The following is a 13,621-nucleotide window of genomic DNA, read 5'->3' on the forward strand; positions in this document are numbered from 1 at the left end:
ATTTTTAATATTAAGGATTCTACACGTGTGTTGCCTTTACCTGGACATCTGCAAACATTGTGCCTATTTTCTAAAAAGGAGACAGACTCCAAGAAGGTACTTGGACCAGGAGGATAGCTCAGGGGCACGCGTGTGTCTTGGAAGCAAGACATGGCAGAGCAACACAGGTTTGAACCCCAGTCCCATGCTTAGAGACTGGTCTCCGTTATTAAGCATGCTATAAAAGATTAAAGGCCCAATTAATGGAATTATCTCGCTGTAAATTGGGACATTGCACACCAAACCGTGTGCAAAATCCTGTTTGTCTAATCATGAAATCGACTGTGTGGGACTTTTTTGTACTTTGTGGGGACTTTGCGCAGGCTCGGCACTTCTCTGCGTGCAGTCAATCATCCTGCTTGAGACACCTTGTAGAGTTGGGCGGTGTGCGCATAGGCTGGAGTAGGGACCAGAGCATGCAATTTGGGGAATAACATAGGAAAATGTGGGCGTTACGAGGGACGGGCTGCAGGCAGTCCCAAGCATGCCCACAAATGCGTGGAACAAGGCGTATTGATGCATATGACCGCGCAAGCTCTCATCAGGGAAAGGCCCACCCAAAGCCCTCAATCTATCTGCAACCCGAAGGCGGGTATACAGACACTTACGCATTGGGATCACCTCTGTGTGGTGAGTGAACATGTTGGATTTAGGGCTGGCACGCGGACAGAGTTTGGAACTATCTTAGGGTTTCACGTATTCAGTGTAGCAGGGTGCATGAATGGTTTATGGGGGTTTGCATGCAGATTTTCCAGAGTTTTACTTGCTTTACAGAAACTTGTACGCATTTCATCAGGGTGCCGGTTATAGTTACGACGGACCTTATGGGGGCCCCCGCTCAGTGTACCTGAGGTGCAGATCTGGTTGCCGGGGACTCGACACAATGTTTCAAGGGTGCATGTGTTTGCGACCAAGGAGCACACAAAGCTAGCTGTATCTGACTCTTTTTGCTTTGCGTGGTGGCGTTCCAGCCGCAACATGCGTACACAGTCACTTTGCATGAACAATTCCATGAATACACAGCGCTCGAAGAGAAACTTCTTCACGCAGGTTAGCACAGAGGTGTTCTCGGCACTCAGTCTTTGCTGGAAATCTGCACACTTTTCCATAAATCAGGCCCTATTTAATTAATGGCACCCTGGAGCAAAGTTTCTTGGTTTGTGTACTAATGCAAAAACATGCTTTACAGAATAAAATCCAACTCAAATAGGAAAAGGCTGAAGCAAATTTAAAAGTAAAATGCTTTCCCCCTTCCTTATTTGATATTATACAACTATTGTATAAATATGATACAGTGAGAGTGAGGTATGCTCAGGGGGAGAACATACTGAGGCTTTTAAAGTAGACTTGGGTTTTTGACAAGGGGCATTCCCTTATACTGTAATGGTTTAGGATTATCTATGTTAAAGATCATCATCACAGGCAAGCCACTAAAAGGAACTCTGCATAATTATGAAGCAGCTGCCCATTATTCCCACCTTTCACCATGAAAGAAAGCACACTGGTGTTAAACAAGTAGTACACTAATAAGATCATGGGAAATGATGGTCTAATCATCTAATATTATAAGGAAGATCTTGCTGTCTGGAATACCTTGTTTAACTCTATAAATGCTGTTGTATAATTGAGAATAATGCTTATGACGTGCAAAATGGCAACTATAGTTCAAATATACAAAAAGGTGATACAACTTTACCAAGGATCTCTAGGCCCATCCTCCTTGGAGACTGTGGGCCCGATTCTTGGACTTTTGTGCACGGTTCAAAGTGACTTTGCCCTGCTGAGAAGTGACTTTGCACTGCCGACACAAACCTGATTCATGGAACTGTGCAAAGTATATTTTTGCAGTGCAAAGTCAGTGCAAAGTCAGGGGCAATTGCGACGCCCCTTGGATCCGACTAGACAACACTGAGGACATTCTAGACTTGATAAGAAAACTAAAACCACCCTGTGCACCAGGTCCAGACGGATCACTAACTTTGGATTTGAAAACGCACCCAGCAGCTTGGTCTTCACTCCTGAGCATAATCTTTAGTCGTTGCACTACCTCCAAATCCATCCCACCTTCATGGACCTGCGCGAACATAGTGCCCAGCTACAAAAAAGGAAACAGGGCTGACCAAGCCAACTACCGCCCAATTGCCCTTTTAGACCCAATAGGCAAACTTTTTGGGTCTCTTCTCCTGTAACATTTTACTGCATGAGCCAACAAAGCCTCCTGCCAGGATAACCTGCAGACAGGTTTTAAAAAGAATCTGGGCACGAACGCTAATATACTCATTCTGAGCTCGCGTGAAAAGTAAAATCTTAGAAGGCCGACCTCGCCTATTCATTACTTTTGTCGACCTTACTCAGGCGTTCGATAAAGTTGACCGCTCGAGACAATGGCAGAAACTTACCCTATGGAAATGTCCACAAGAACTGCTTGGTCCAATTAAAGCTCTATAATCCAACACATCCATGCGAGTCCGATTGAACCAACGAGGGACTCTTTCTGGGGAGATATATACGGCCAGAGGTGTTAAACAGGGCTGCCCTTTGGCCCCGGCATTGTTTTGGACATACTTAGGAGACTTCCAGGAGTCCGAAAAATCAGTCCGAGCATTTCCACCAAAACTTGGAGGAGACCAGATTGGTCGTCTGCTTTACGCGGACGACTTGATCCTTCTAGATCTTACTCCTATAAGCCTCCAACGCCAATTTACCAACCTACAGCAGTACATGGCGGAAAATAACCTAGAAATTAATAAAGAGAAAATAAAAATTATGGTAATTGAAAAAAAGGCTAGAAAGAAGGAAACGATCATCGTCCGTTTGGGCCCGACCACAATTGAAAGAGTCACCAACTTTAAGTACCTTGGTGTTACACTAGACAGCTCGACGAAGGATAAAGCGATGCAAGAGGTACTTTATGAAAAAACAAAAAAACTAGCAACCCAAGGGAAAACCATCGACATCAAATTTGGACAATACTCATCCCAGTCAGAGATTTCTATAAAAAGAAGGTTATACCATCTTTAACCTATGGTGCTGACGCTATGCCTAACCTCCCTGCAGAGTTATGGCCTAAATTAGAAGCGATCTTCTGGAGAACAATTTTTGGTCTTCCAAAATCAACCCTTATCGCACTGATCAGACGCGAACTCAGTCTCTCATCTTTGGAAACAACAGTTGATTGCAACAGCGTCCTGCTATATAGGAAATGTAACCAGAAAGACTCACCATACGCCTATCGCCTGATAAACCAAGAAATCCAGCTTGGATCATGTAAAATGCTGCTGAGATGGGAATCTAAGAACTTGACCCTCTTACACTCAGTGGAAAGCAGGGAGGACGAGCTTATAACTAACCCAGTCAAAGTCATCAAAAAGATCCGAGAGCTCGACTGGATAAAGACCGAAACAGCAAACAAAAACAAACTCGCTAGCCATCTTCCTCCATTCTTTAAGAAGCTGGACACTGTACAAGCATACCTCAAACTTTTCCCAAGTAGGTTGGCACGGAACTACTTTCTGAAAATCCGCCTGAATCTACTGGAAACAAATGAAGTTCTGGCTATCAGACACTTATCTCCAACCAATTGTTGTTGTATCTGAAAATCGACTACAAAAAAGGAAACCATTCGCCATCTCCTTTTGAACTGTTCAGTGACGAGAGATATTCGCTCTACATACTTGAAAGACACCATATCTAACTTCATCCTCCAAGACAAGGAAAACTGTTGGAACAAATTGATAGGAGGAGACAAACCGAAATGGTTGTTAGCTACAGTAAACATCATGCAACACATTCTCAAAGTGATGCTCCCTACTCAGAACTTAAATATTGTTCCAACCGAATCAGGGGACACATTTTTCTTCTTCTTCTTTAAAACACTGTCCTTAGCTCTTCTGTTTACTTGCTGCTATTCTTTTTGTAAAAAATCTCTAGAGATTAAAAACAAATAAATAAAAAAATATGTATATATTGTAGTACAAAATGACTTTGCACTGACTTTACACTTCAAAAATACACTTCATACAATTCCATGAAGGCTCATAAATGAGGTGCCATTTGACGAATATACATTTAATTTGGTAAACTGATAATACAAATAGATATAAATGTTTCTGAGAAGTTTTTGTGGGATTTTGTCAAGAAGGGGCAAAATTAGAGGGGGGTCCCAAAATAATGCAAAGGCTTATAAATGAGGTGCCATTTGACGAATCTACACTTAATTTGGCAAACTGATAATAGATCTAGATATAAATGTCTGGGACTGGTTTTGTGGTAAAGTTATTCGAAATTGGAATGGAATTGAAAAGGAAGAAAAATATGCTTGTGGTAATATGGTCATAGAGTTCTCTTTTTGACTTCTGTGATGTCATCAATCATATCTGTGATGTCATCTTTGATGTCATGGATGTTATTCTTAGCAGTGCACAGTGGTGGCGCGAGTTATGGTTGCTTAGCTTACCATAACTGGTGAATTTCAGGGGTTTTTCGGTTTTACTTGTAACCATAATGTCCCTTTAACAAAGCGTTTTCACTGAATTTGATAGGTTTTTAGTAGCACAACTTAACCATAACGTCCCTTTAACAAAGCGTTTTCACTGAATTTGATAGTTTTTTAGTAGCAAAACTTAACCATAACGTCCCTTTAACAAAGTGTTTTCATTTAATCTAAATATATTCATAGGACATTGTTAAGCAGGAAGGAGATAACAAGGTTGGCAAGTTTGGACAATCAAGGTGCCGATGACTGAAACTGATAGCTGCTGCGCTCCTAGCAATTTTTAAGTTTGTGTGTTATGTATCGATTTTATAGATTACATTTCATTTTGCATTTTTAAGATGATTTTTATGTGTATTTTATGTTTTATCATCAGTTACCCATTGCACTCACGAGCTGTATGTTTGATTAGCTGTTAGATGTGGTGTTGAATAAAGTTATTGTTGAATGAATCAGCAAAGAATTCTCACCTTTTAAACTTCTTTACCTATATAAAAAAGTAGTCAGCTTCCTCACTGCCTCTTGGAAAAGGAGAGGCGCAAGTATCAAGCAGTAGTTTATCCTCATCTTGAAAGAACCAACATTGAATACAAACCCTAGTGATGGGGAGCAAAATCTTATGGCCATTACACCCTTGAATCAAACTCTGTCAGCTTACCAGTCAACCACCATGGAAGCCAAAGCCCTCCCATCTATAAGTTATGATTGAACATATGGAGATTGGTCGAAATCCTATTGAGAATCACATTAGCAGAGCATTGCCACACCTCCCATCCCAACACCGTTCAAACTCTGCAATCATTTCAGAGACCTTCTATTGGCCTCTCATTGGCCATGAAGATGATAAGGTGCTGCAACATCTGCCTGATGTGAAAGAAAGAGTCAAATTCAATGTGTATATAATGCGAGGAAGGAATCAAAAACTAGTTTAAATAAACATTCTTAATCTTCAGATCACCAAATCCAGCCACACCTATTCTTCTTTATCCTCAGTTCAATTCCCTCACTCTAATCTCTTACCACCCCCAGCCAAACTGCTCGAATTGTTATACAGCATTCCTCCCATTTTTATTTTAATAATCTTCTGGGTTTCCCCTTGTTCCCTTTCCTCAATATGTTTGCAACGGACCAGCCAATTTTAACTATGTGAGAGCCAAATAATGCATTATCAATATCAAAAATAATTCTAGACAAGTAACAGACTGAGACTGAGAAACTAAGCAGGAAACAGAAATGTTTGCAATGATTTGCAAACAATCCAATGACCCTCAACATCTGTGAGTGAAAGTGGAAGAGAACATTGCAACCTCGGAGCATTGTTGGAACTTGCAATGAAACAGTGGAATTGATATCAAGTCAGAGTTGAAAGAAAGAAAACAATGAGTGGGAGCATAGTTTGTAAATTGGGCCTTCAAAATGCTTGGACAATTCCTTTAAAGGGCCAGGTTCACCCGGCATAGGGCCTTAAAGCAACATTCGTTGCCACTGGGAGGCAATCGTACTGCAGGTTAGTTGAGATGTGATCTCCTTTTCCTAGCATGAAGGTCAGGCATTCTGATGCATTTTAGATGTGCTTAGATGGTCTAGTTGATATTTGGGACCTGCACTAATGAACTTTATGATTAATTATTTGAGGTCACACAGGGTGAAAAAGTTAAAACAACTTTTTTTAAAAAATAATGTTTACCTTAGGGTTAATGGAGAGCTCATAATCAAGGATAACACCCAGGCTACGTGGCAGGTACTTACATAAGGGGAATGGACATATCGAAATCAGGCTTTGCTCCACTGAGAAAGACACACTTCAGCATGACCTGCTGTGTCACATATCTTCTGAAAAAAAACACAAGACACCCACACATGTTTTGGCATCTTCAATGAGGTGAAGCTAGACGCTCTTAGCAAAACAGACCTAGGGCCCAACTCTGAGCATACCTGTCCCACATAAGTTGACTTTGATAAACGGTCACATTTCCACAATGTAATGTGCAGGGGTAACACAAACCACTCACCCCTACTGCAGTTTTGGGACCTGAAGATATAAAAATGCACACATGACTCTGCAACTCCAGCAGAGAAGGAGGGTTACCACCTCATTGGTTGGTCAGGTAGGGGGGAAGTTGGGGTAACTGGAAAAATTAGGTAGAAGTTGTGGATAGAGTGGGGCCAATCGGGTAACACTGCTCCTTGGCTCTGGCTCACATTCCTTCATCCTATGGTTAGCCTCTCATACATTCTTCCATATTACCATACCATATCAAGAAGCGGTAACAAAATGCACACGTGTGCTTCATAGTAACGAGGTGCATACTATGATTAATGCCCCATGGAAAGCACATAAGGTCTAGTGCAAAACACATCAAAGAAAGTGCACTTAGCTTAGGTCCAGATAGAGAGTCCTTTGTTGTCTCCTCAAGTCTCTGGATGGCACCAATGTCAGTGCTGCAAAAAATGTAGCATTAGAAGAGACTGGTGTCAAAGTCACACACACATTGTTACTCGCCTACTCTGTGCAAAGTCAGTCATGTACACAAGCCACTAATTGCTAGTGTGGTATGCATGTTCATGCTGCTTATCCAGTGCAAGCACTGCCTATAACATAAATGGGTGGGGCACTTCCAATATACGTTGCTGCCGCGGTACTCGGGCTGGCCCTCATGCTCCCTCCAGTACTTAGCTACCACTCAGCCAGGGGACTGGTATTGTGTCTGGTGAGGTGTGGCCTCTTGCACATCCCCTGTGGTGCTAAGACTACCTCCCCGAGTGGGGCAGTACCTAGCTTATTGATGATGAGGGGCCAGCAACAGGGGCCGGTATACAGAGCTCTTCTCCTGACATCCTCTCAGGTCGGTACTCAAGGGCAAACCCCGGGCTACGCTGTAAGCATAGTGATGTCACCTTCAAAGATGACTGCTCTATTTTAGGTCTGGTGCGCAACGCTCTTGGGTAATGTAGTTTTTAGCCACAAATAGTGTTTCTGCCTTTTGCATGGTCTACTGGCGCTCACGCGGCTCTGTATGTAAAGTGGGTAATGTTGATTAGTGAGGGAAGAGGGATAGGCTAAAGTCTGGGCTCATCTGTTGATGTGTGCAGAACCAGGAGAAACTGTCGCCTATGCATGTGAGCTTTCTAGGTGTGCTTTGTTATGTGTGCTGAGCTTGTTGTGTCGGTAAGGGTGTCATTCATTGTCTGAGTTGTTTGTTATCTGCAGGCATTGGGTTTATAGTATGATTAGAGAGGGTTATGCGGTTTGCATGCTTTTGGTGGGTTGTTTCACTAGCCCTCTAGGCGTGTGCAGTACGTGAGAGGTGTGAGGGTGTGGAAAAGAGAAGGGGGGTCGTTAGTTGGTTTTGGACTATCTCTGGGTGTTGAGTAGTTTCATCGTCAGTTCTTCATTTTTTTATTGTGCCGTGTTTGCTTTAGTCCAGATGCATGGTTTGTAGAGGAACAAATGTAAACTAAATCAGTACAATTCTAGTGTGGCTAAATTCAAAAGCAGAGGACGCCAAAACAGTACAGTTTTAGTGTGGTTAAATTCAAAAGCAGCGTTGACTAACTGTACAATTCTAGTATGGTTAAATTCAAAAGCAGCATTAACCAAATCATTACAATTCTGGTGTGGCTAAATTCAAAGTGGCGGGAACCAAGTTAGCACAGCTTTATTGTGGCTAAATACAAAATTAGCGATCTGTACCATTTAAGTGCAGGTAATTTCAAAAGGTAGCATTATGTACATCAATACAACTCTAGTATGGCTAAATTCAAAAGCACTGAAGTTAGTATGGTTCTATTGTGGCTGAATTCAAAAGCGTCAGAAACCAAGTTAGTACAATTCTAGTGTGACTAAATTGAAAAGCAGCGAGGTACAGTTCTAGTGTGGCTAAATTCAAAGCATTGTTAACAAACTCAGTACAATTACTATGTGGTTAAATAAAAAAAACTGTGGACGCCAAATCACTACAGTTGTATTGTGGTTTAATTCAAAAGCAGCGTTAACTAATTCTGTACAATGTTTGTGTGGCTACATTTGAAAACAGCAGGAACCAAGTTAGTACAATTGTAGTGTGACTAGATTCAAAAGAAGTGGGTTTCAATTCTAGTCTGCCTAAATTCAAAGGGAGTGTTAACTAAATATGTGCAATTCCAGTGTGGATAAGTACAAAAACAGTGGTCATTAAATCAGTACAGGTCTAGTGTGGCTAAATTCAAAAACAGTGTTAGTTAACTCAGCACAGTTCTAGTGTGGCTAAATGCAAAAGCAGCGGAAACCAAGTTAGTACAATTCTAGTGTGGCTAAATTAAAAAGCAGTCTTAACTAACTCAGTACAGTTGTAGTGTGGCTAGGTTCACATGCAGCGGGAACCAAATTGGTTCAAATTATTTTGTGCTATGCAAATCATAGCACACAGCAGGGCCCAATCCTGGGATCACCAATATTGTGGGATAACTGATATCCTGCGCACCTAGAGTATTCCAGCCAGGGATTGGCCAATGGTTCAAGCATGTCAGGGGCACTTTACTTCACCTCCTTGCATGTTTCATTTGTGAGCTGGCTGGGGTACTGCTGGCACATTTGTCTAAGGGGGAACAGCCGTGTATCCATATGACTGAGTACTTTACTGGCAGACTGGTTCCTTGTCCTGTCTTTTACTTAGGGAGAAGTATTGATAGACACCACTCCCTGCTTCCTCCTGTCTTTATGCCGGATGCATGGGCAGCCTGACCCAGAGAGCTGGCAGTAGCATGCAGTGCTAGGGGTAGCTGGTGTAGCACATTAGTAAAAAATAAAATTGTGCATGGTTGTGTAATTGATGTGTGCATGAATAAAATAGCTTGTTCGTTTGAATGCTGAGTGATTTGGTGTGTGTGAAAATGTAAGGGTAGAAAGCAAGCCTTGTGCATGTGTAGGTGTGGTGTGAAGGTGTGTTTATGTGTGAGCATATGCATGAATGTGTGCATGTGTTCATGAACATGCATGCATGGGTGTTCATGTGTTTGCAGTGTTTGTGTATTTGTGAGTTTGTGGGTGTAGTGCATGCAGGAGGCTGCAGTGCAACATATTACCGGATAATGCTGACAGACATTGGCAACAGTCTCTCTTGGAGGAAATCAGCAATTTTGTTCGTCAGTGAGTGTTTGCGATTCACTGCCATTTACTAGGCTGGAAGGACAAAATGATGTTAAGAAACCGTTGGAAGAACATAAGGATCAGAAGAGAGAACATTCAGAGGTACACGTTTACATGATATAAATATTGTTAAAAGTAACAGACCAGAGCACATAAAGTGCAGCGGTGACGGACAATCTTGAACCAATATTGACACCCACTGACCAGTGCAAAAATGCCATGTGCTCTGACTGACAAGTTAAAAAATAAGATTAGAAACTGCGTGACAAGCATTGGTGGAAAACGGGCAGACAATGTACATGTTAGTGCTCAGAGCATGTATTCAAGTTATCTTTTACCCTTTTAATTAATTGTGTTTAGCAGTGTATTGAAGACAATTCAGGGCACACAAGGTAATAATCATGCAATAAAATAATGCCTATTGCTCATAAGCGGAGTTAGCTAATGGCACCTACATTCCATGTTCCAAGACAAACTTTGAAGGAAAACAAATGTAGCTGTTCAAGTAGGAACATATCAGAACGAGGATGAAAGAAACACACCCCGCAAACTGACAGAGACCGTCGCCTTCAAGTAGACATGCATATCTATGATCTTATGTAGAGCTGTTTTATACCGTACAATTGTCACAATATTGATCACACATGCTGTTTTCTCTCTTTTATGAAGCTATTTGTGCTAATTGAAAAGTGCAGTAATAATATTCGACATTCAAAAATGTGAAACCTTCCATTCTCATAAGTCATGCAGAACCGCAAAGCTAATTCTAGGGCACATGTCTCCAGAGAAGAATGTAGACAAACGTCCATTCAGTTTCCTTCCTTCTTGCATGGAGACATGTTTGCATGAATATGCAGCTTAATTAACAACCTGTTATCATTTTGTTAAATGGAGAAATACATTTTCATTTTCCGTACTGTTCAACCTCTTGCTTCTGGAGTTGTCAATACGTGTGTTGGGGGTTGAACATTCTTTGGAACGTGTTTCCTGGACCACCTCTAAAGGAGACCACCCATGGAAAACCACCCAGTGCAGAGTGCATCGCAACAGGCGGGCATGCCGTGGGCCTGGAAGAAGGAAGCCAAGAGCAACAGCAGTGGAGCAGGTAAGTGTTTCCAGGGGCCGGTGGTATCAGCTTAGGGTGGGGTGTAGGAGGTGGCTTGGAGGAGGAGTGGGGTGCTATGGTTGCTTAGGTCAAGGCAGGTGAGGATTGGGGCATGGAGGACAAGACATTGCAAAAATGCGGTGAGTGGGGCAGTGAACTGTGGCATGCGGGTTGGTGGATTGCTAAAAAAGGCAGTTTTTTGGAAGAGCGGTCTCCATCGGGTCGGATAATAACATAGCAGAAGCATGTGCTGGTTAAATCACACTTTTGTTCCTTTAGTACACGCTCATACCAATGCTTCACTGATGCCATGATCCTATTTTTGCTTAATTGTTTTTCCCAAAGCCTACCTTATGCCTGTGACTCATATGTTCTTATGTTAATATGCTATCAGTGGTCCATAAGGCTTTTTGGTATCGGAACAGTAAGAAGTCTGTTTCTGGAGACACATCAGCGCAAAATAGCCATTTTGTTTAAGTAGTAGGTTATGTAAGAGGATTCAATTCAGCACTACAGCTAAGTCGACGCCTAGTCTAGAATACTGAATGAAAACCCTTATTGATATACCTTTATGTCCAGTTCATGCGTTCTGGATGACTACCCCTATATAACACCCCTCTCTTGGAATCCCCCTGACCCCACTGAGCCAAGAAGTAGTTCTGTTTTGCAAGTTAAAAGATTTATTTGATAATTTAAACAATAGATATATATATCACACTGTATAATAAATTAATAATTGAATATCACACTTAATCTGATATGATAAAGATTAACAACGGAGAATCTGGCACTAGCACACTTCTTTATAATCACTAAGGAGTTGACATGAAATGGATAAGGTAGCACACTGGTAAATAGGTACAGAAGTATAATGTGGTAGAGAATGCTTTATAGGGTTCAAGGAAATGCCAGGTTGAATGAATGAAATGCAGTATAGAAAATACTCAATATGATTTCAACAAAACAATGTAATCACTTTTCTCTGGCAATCCACCCCCCCCTTTTATGCAATGCAAGGAAATGGGAGGAAAGCACACAGTTCTCAGAAATGCAATCAATGTAATTCAGTTCAATCCCCCCCCAAGCACGCTTAAAGAAAACAGATAGGAGTTTTGAAAACACAGGCCCAAATGCTTTTATATGTGCTAGCAATGGATGAGAAATATGCTGGAAATGCTTTTAATTCCCTTTCAGAGGTTCAGGGTGAGTGGTATCTAGTTAATATTAGTCCAGGATCACACTAGCAATGATTCAGGGATGATTAGCAGGTTAAACGAATTTCTGGCAAATGGAAGGCAAGCAGCAGCAGATTTTTTTACACGTGGAGAAATTTGCAAATCGCGGTAAAATTCGCGAATGCGCCGGGCGCTATTACAGAAGAACTACAAGGACTATCACTATCGTTTTGGGGTCCTAGGAAAGCCTAGGATCTCAGCTTCCAAATGAAAGTTACTGCAAGTCTCTAAGACAAACGGTCGCGGAGATATGAGCGATTTTGTAAAGGTTGTTTTTCAGATTTGAAATTTTAAAAGCTCAAAATGACAAGTGACAGATTTTGCAGCTAGAATGACAGGTGACAGATTTGGAGTTATCAGGCAGTTCTACTTAGGTTAAATAGATTGAATTAGATGAATTTAAACTAAGAGCTTTGGTTTGGTACAGTTTTACTATGTACTCACACTATATTCTTGAATTAAATGGGCCTCGTCACGGATCTGGTCAGGTTTTCTTCACCCGCCACGGACGGTCTCTCCGCACAGCGGTCTGGTCTCTGGAACTGCTAACATGGGTCTGGGTCAGCTCTGCTCTCTCTCTGGGTACAGCACTGCTTCTGGATTCTGGAGATTGATGGATTTGAAGTCTCTAGTTTGTCTCTCTGGAGGTTTGATGGAGGTAAATATGGATTTTTCCGGCAGAGCTTCCAGCGGCAGATGGAAATGAAGGTCCCTATCTGTCCTGTCTCTCTGCTTTTATGTGTTTTGAAAATGGGTGTGTGTGAGCATCACTGACCCTACCTCTCTCTCAGCTTCTAATTGGTCAAACTTCCATTTCTCACTTGATTGGGGGAGCTAAGTTGTGTCAGAGTGATGTCATTTTATGGCTTGCAGAGAGGACACTCCCCAGTCAAATTGCACATAATCTATATTTGATTAAAAAAACATATTTGCAGAGGTACATATTGTTTTAAAATCATATGCACCCATCATGCATTACAGGAGGTATCCGCTGTTCAAACTCTGCTCTTCCTGGGAGCTTGCATTCAGAAATGGCAATATTTTGCACTTTTAACTGATTTTGCAATTCCGGACATTGACCCAAATTTACACACATGTGCGCAAAGAGTATGGACATTAACAGATGAAGTTTCAGATTTTTAACATGCATACATTTAGAGTAATATCCACTTTTCCGCTAAAACCCCTCTGAACATACCACCGGGTCCTACCACGTCTTAAAATGTGGGCAGAAAAATCACAAGAATTATGGTATCATTTAAATAATTTTCACAAGTCCGTACTATGAGTTATTCATCTTTTTAGAGTTATGTTCTGGCCCCAAAGGGGTGTGGTTTACCCTCAGCACAAGGTTGAATTTCTGGTTTTTCCAGTTCTGCCAAGCCAGCTTGCTCTCACAGGCAGTGCTCCTCCCCTTTCCTCAGGAGGAAGCCACTTTTTACGACCATTTACGACTCCTGCCATAAACCATCTGCCTGGGTGAAGGGGGTTACATTGTTCAGAGCTCCTGTATTCTGTAGGGGGCTCCCCTTAATTCAATTATCAGAGAGATGGTATATCCTTAGTGTGGCCAGCAAAAGGCAGATAGGCCTGGGAACACAGTTGTGACTCAAGTTTCACTC

This window comes from Ambystoma mexicanum, chromosome 10 (genome assembly GCF_040938575.1).
Source record: "Ambystoma mexicanum isolate Mex_15411 chromosome 10, UKY_AmexF1_1, whole genome shotgun sequence".
Classification (NCBI taxonomy): domain Eukaryota; kingdom Metazoa; phylum Chordata; class Amphibia; order Caudata; family Ambystomatidae; genus Ambystoma; species Ambystoma mexicanum.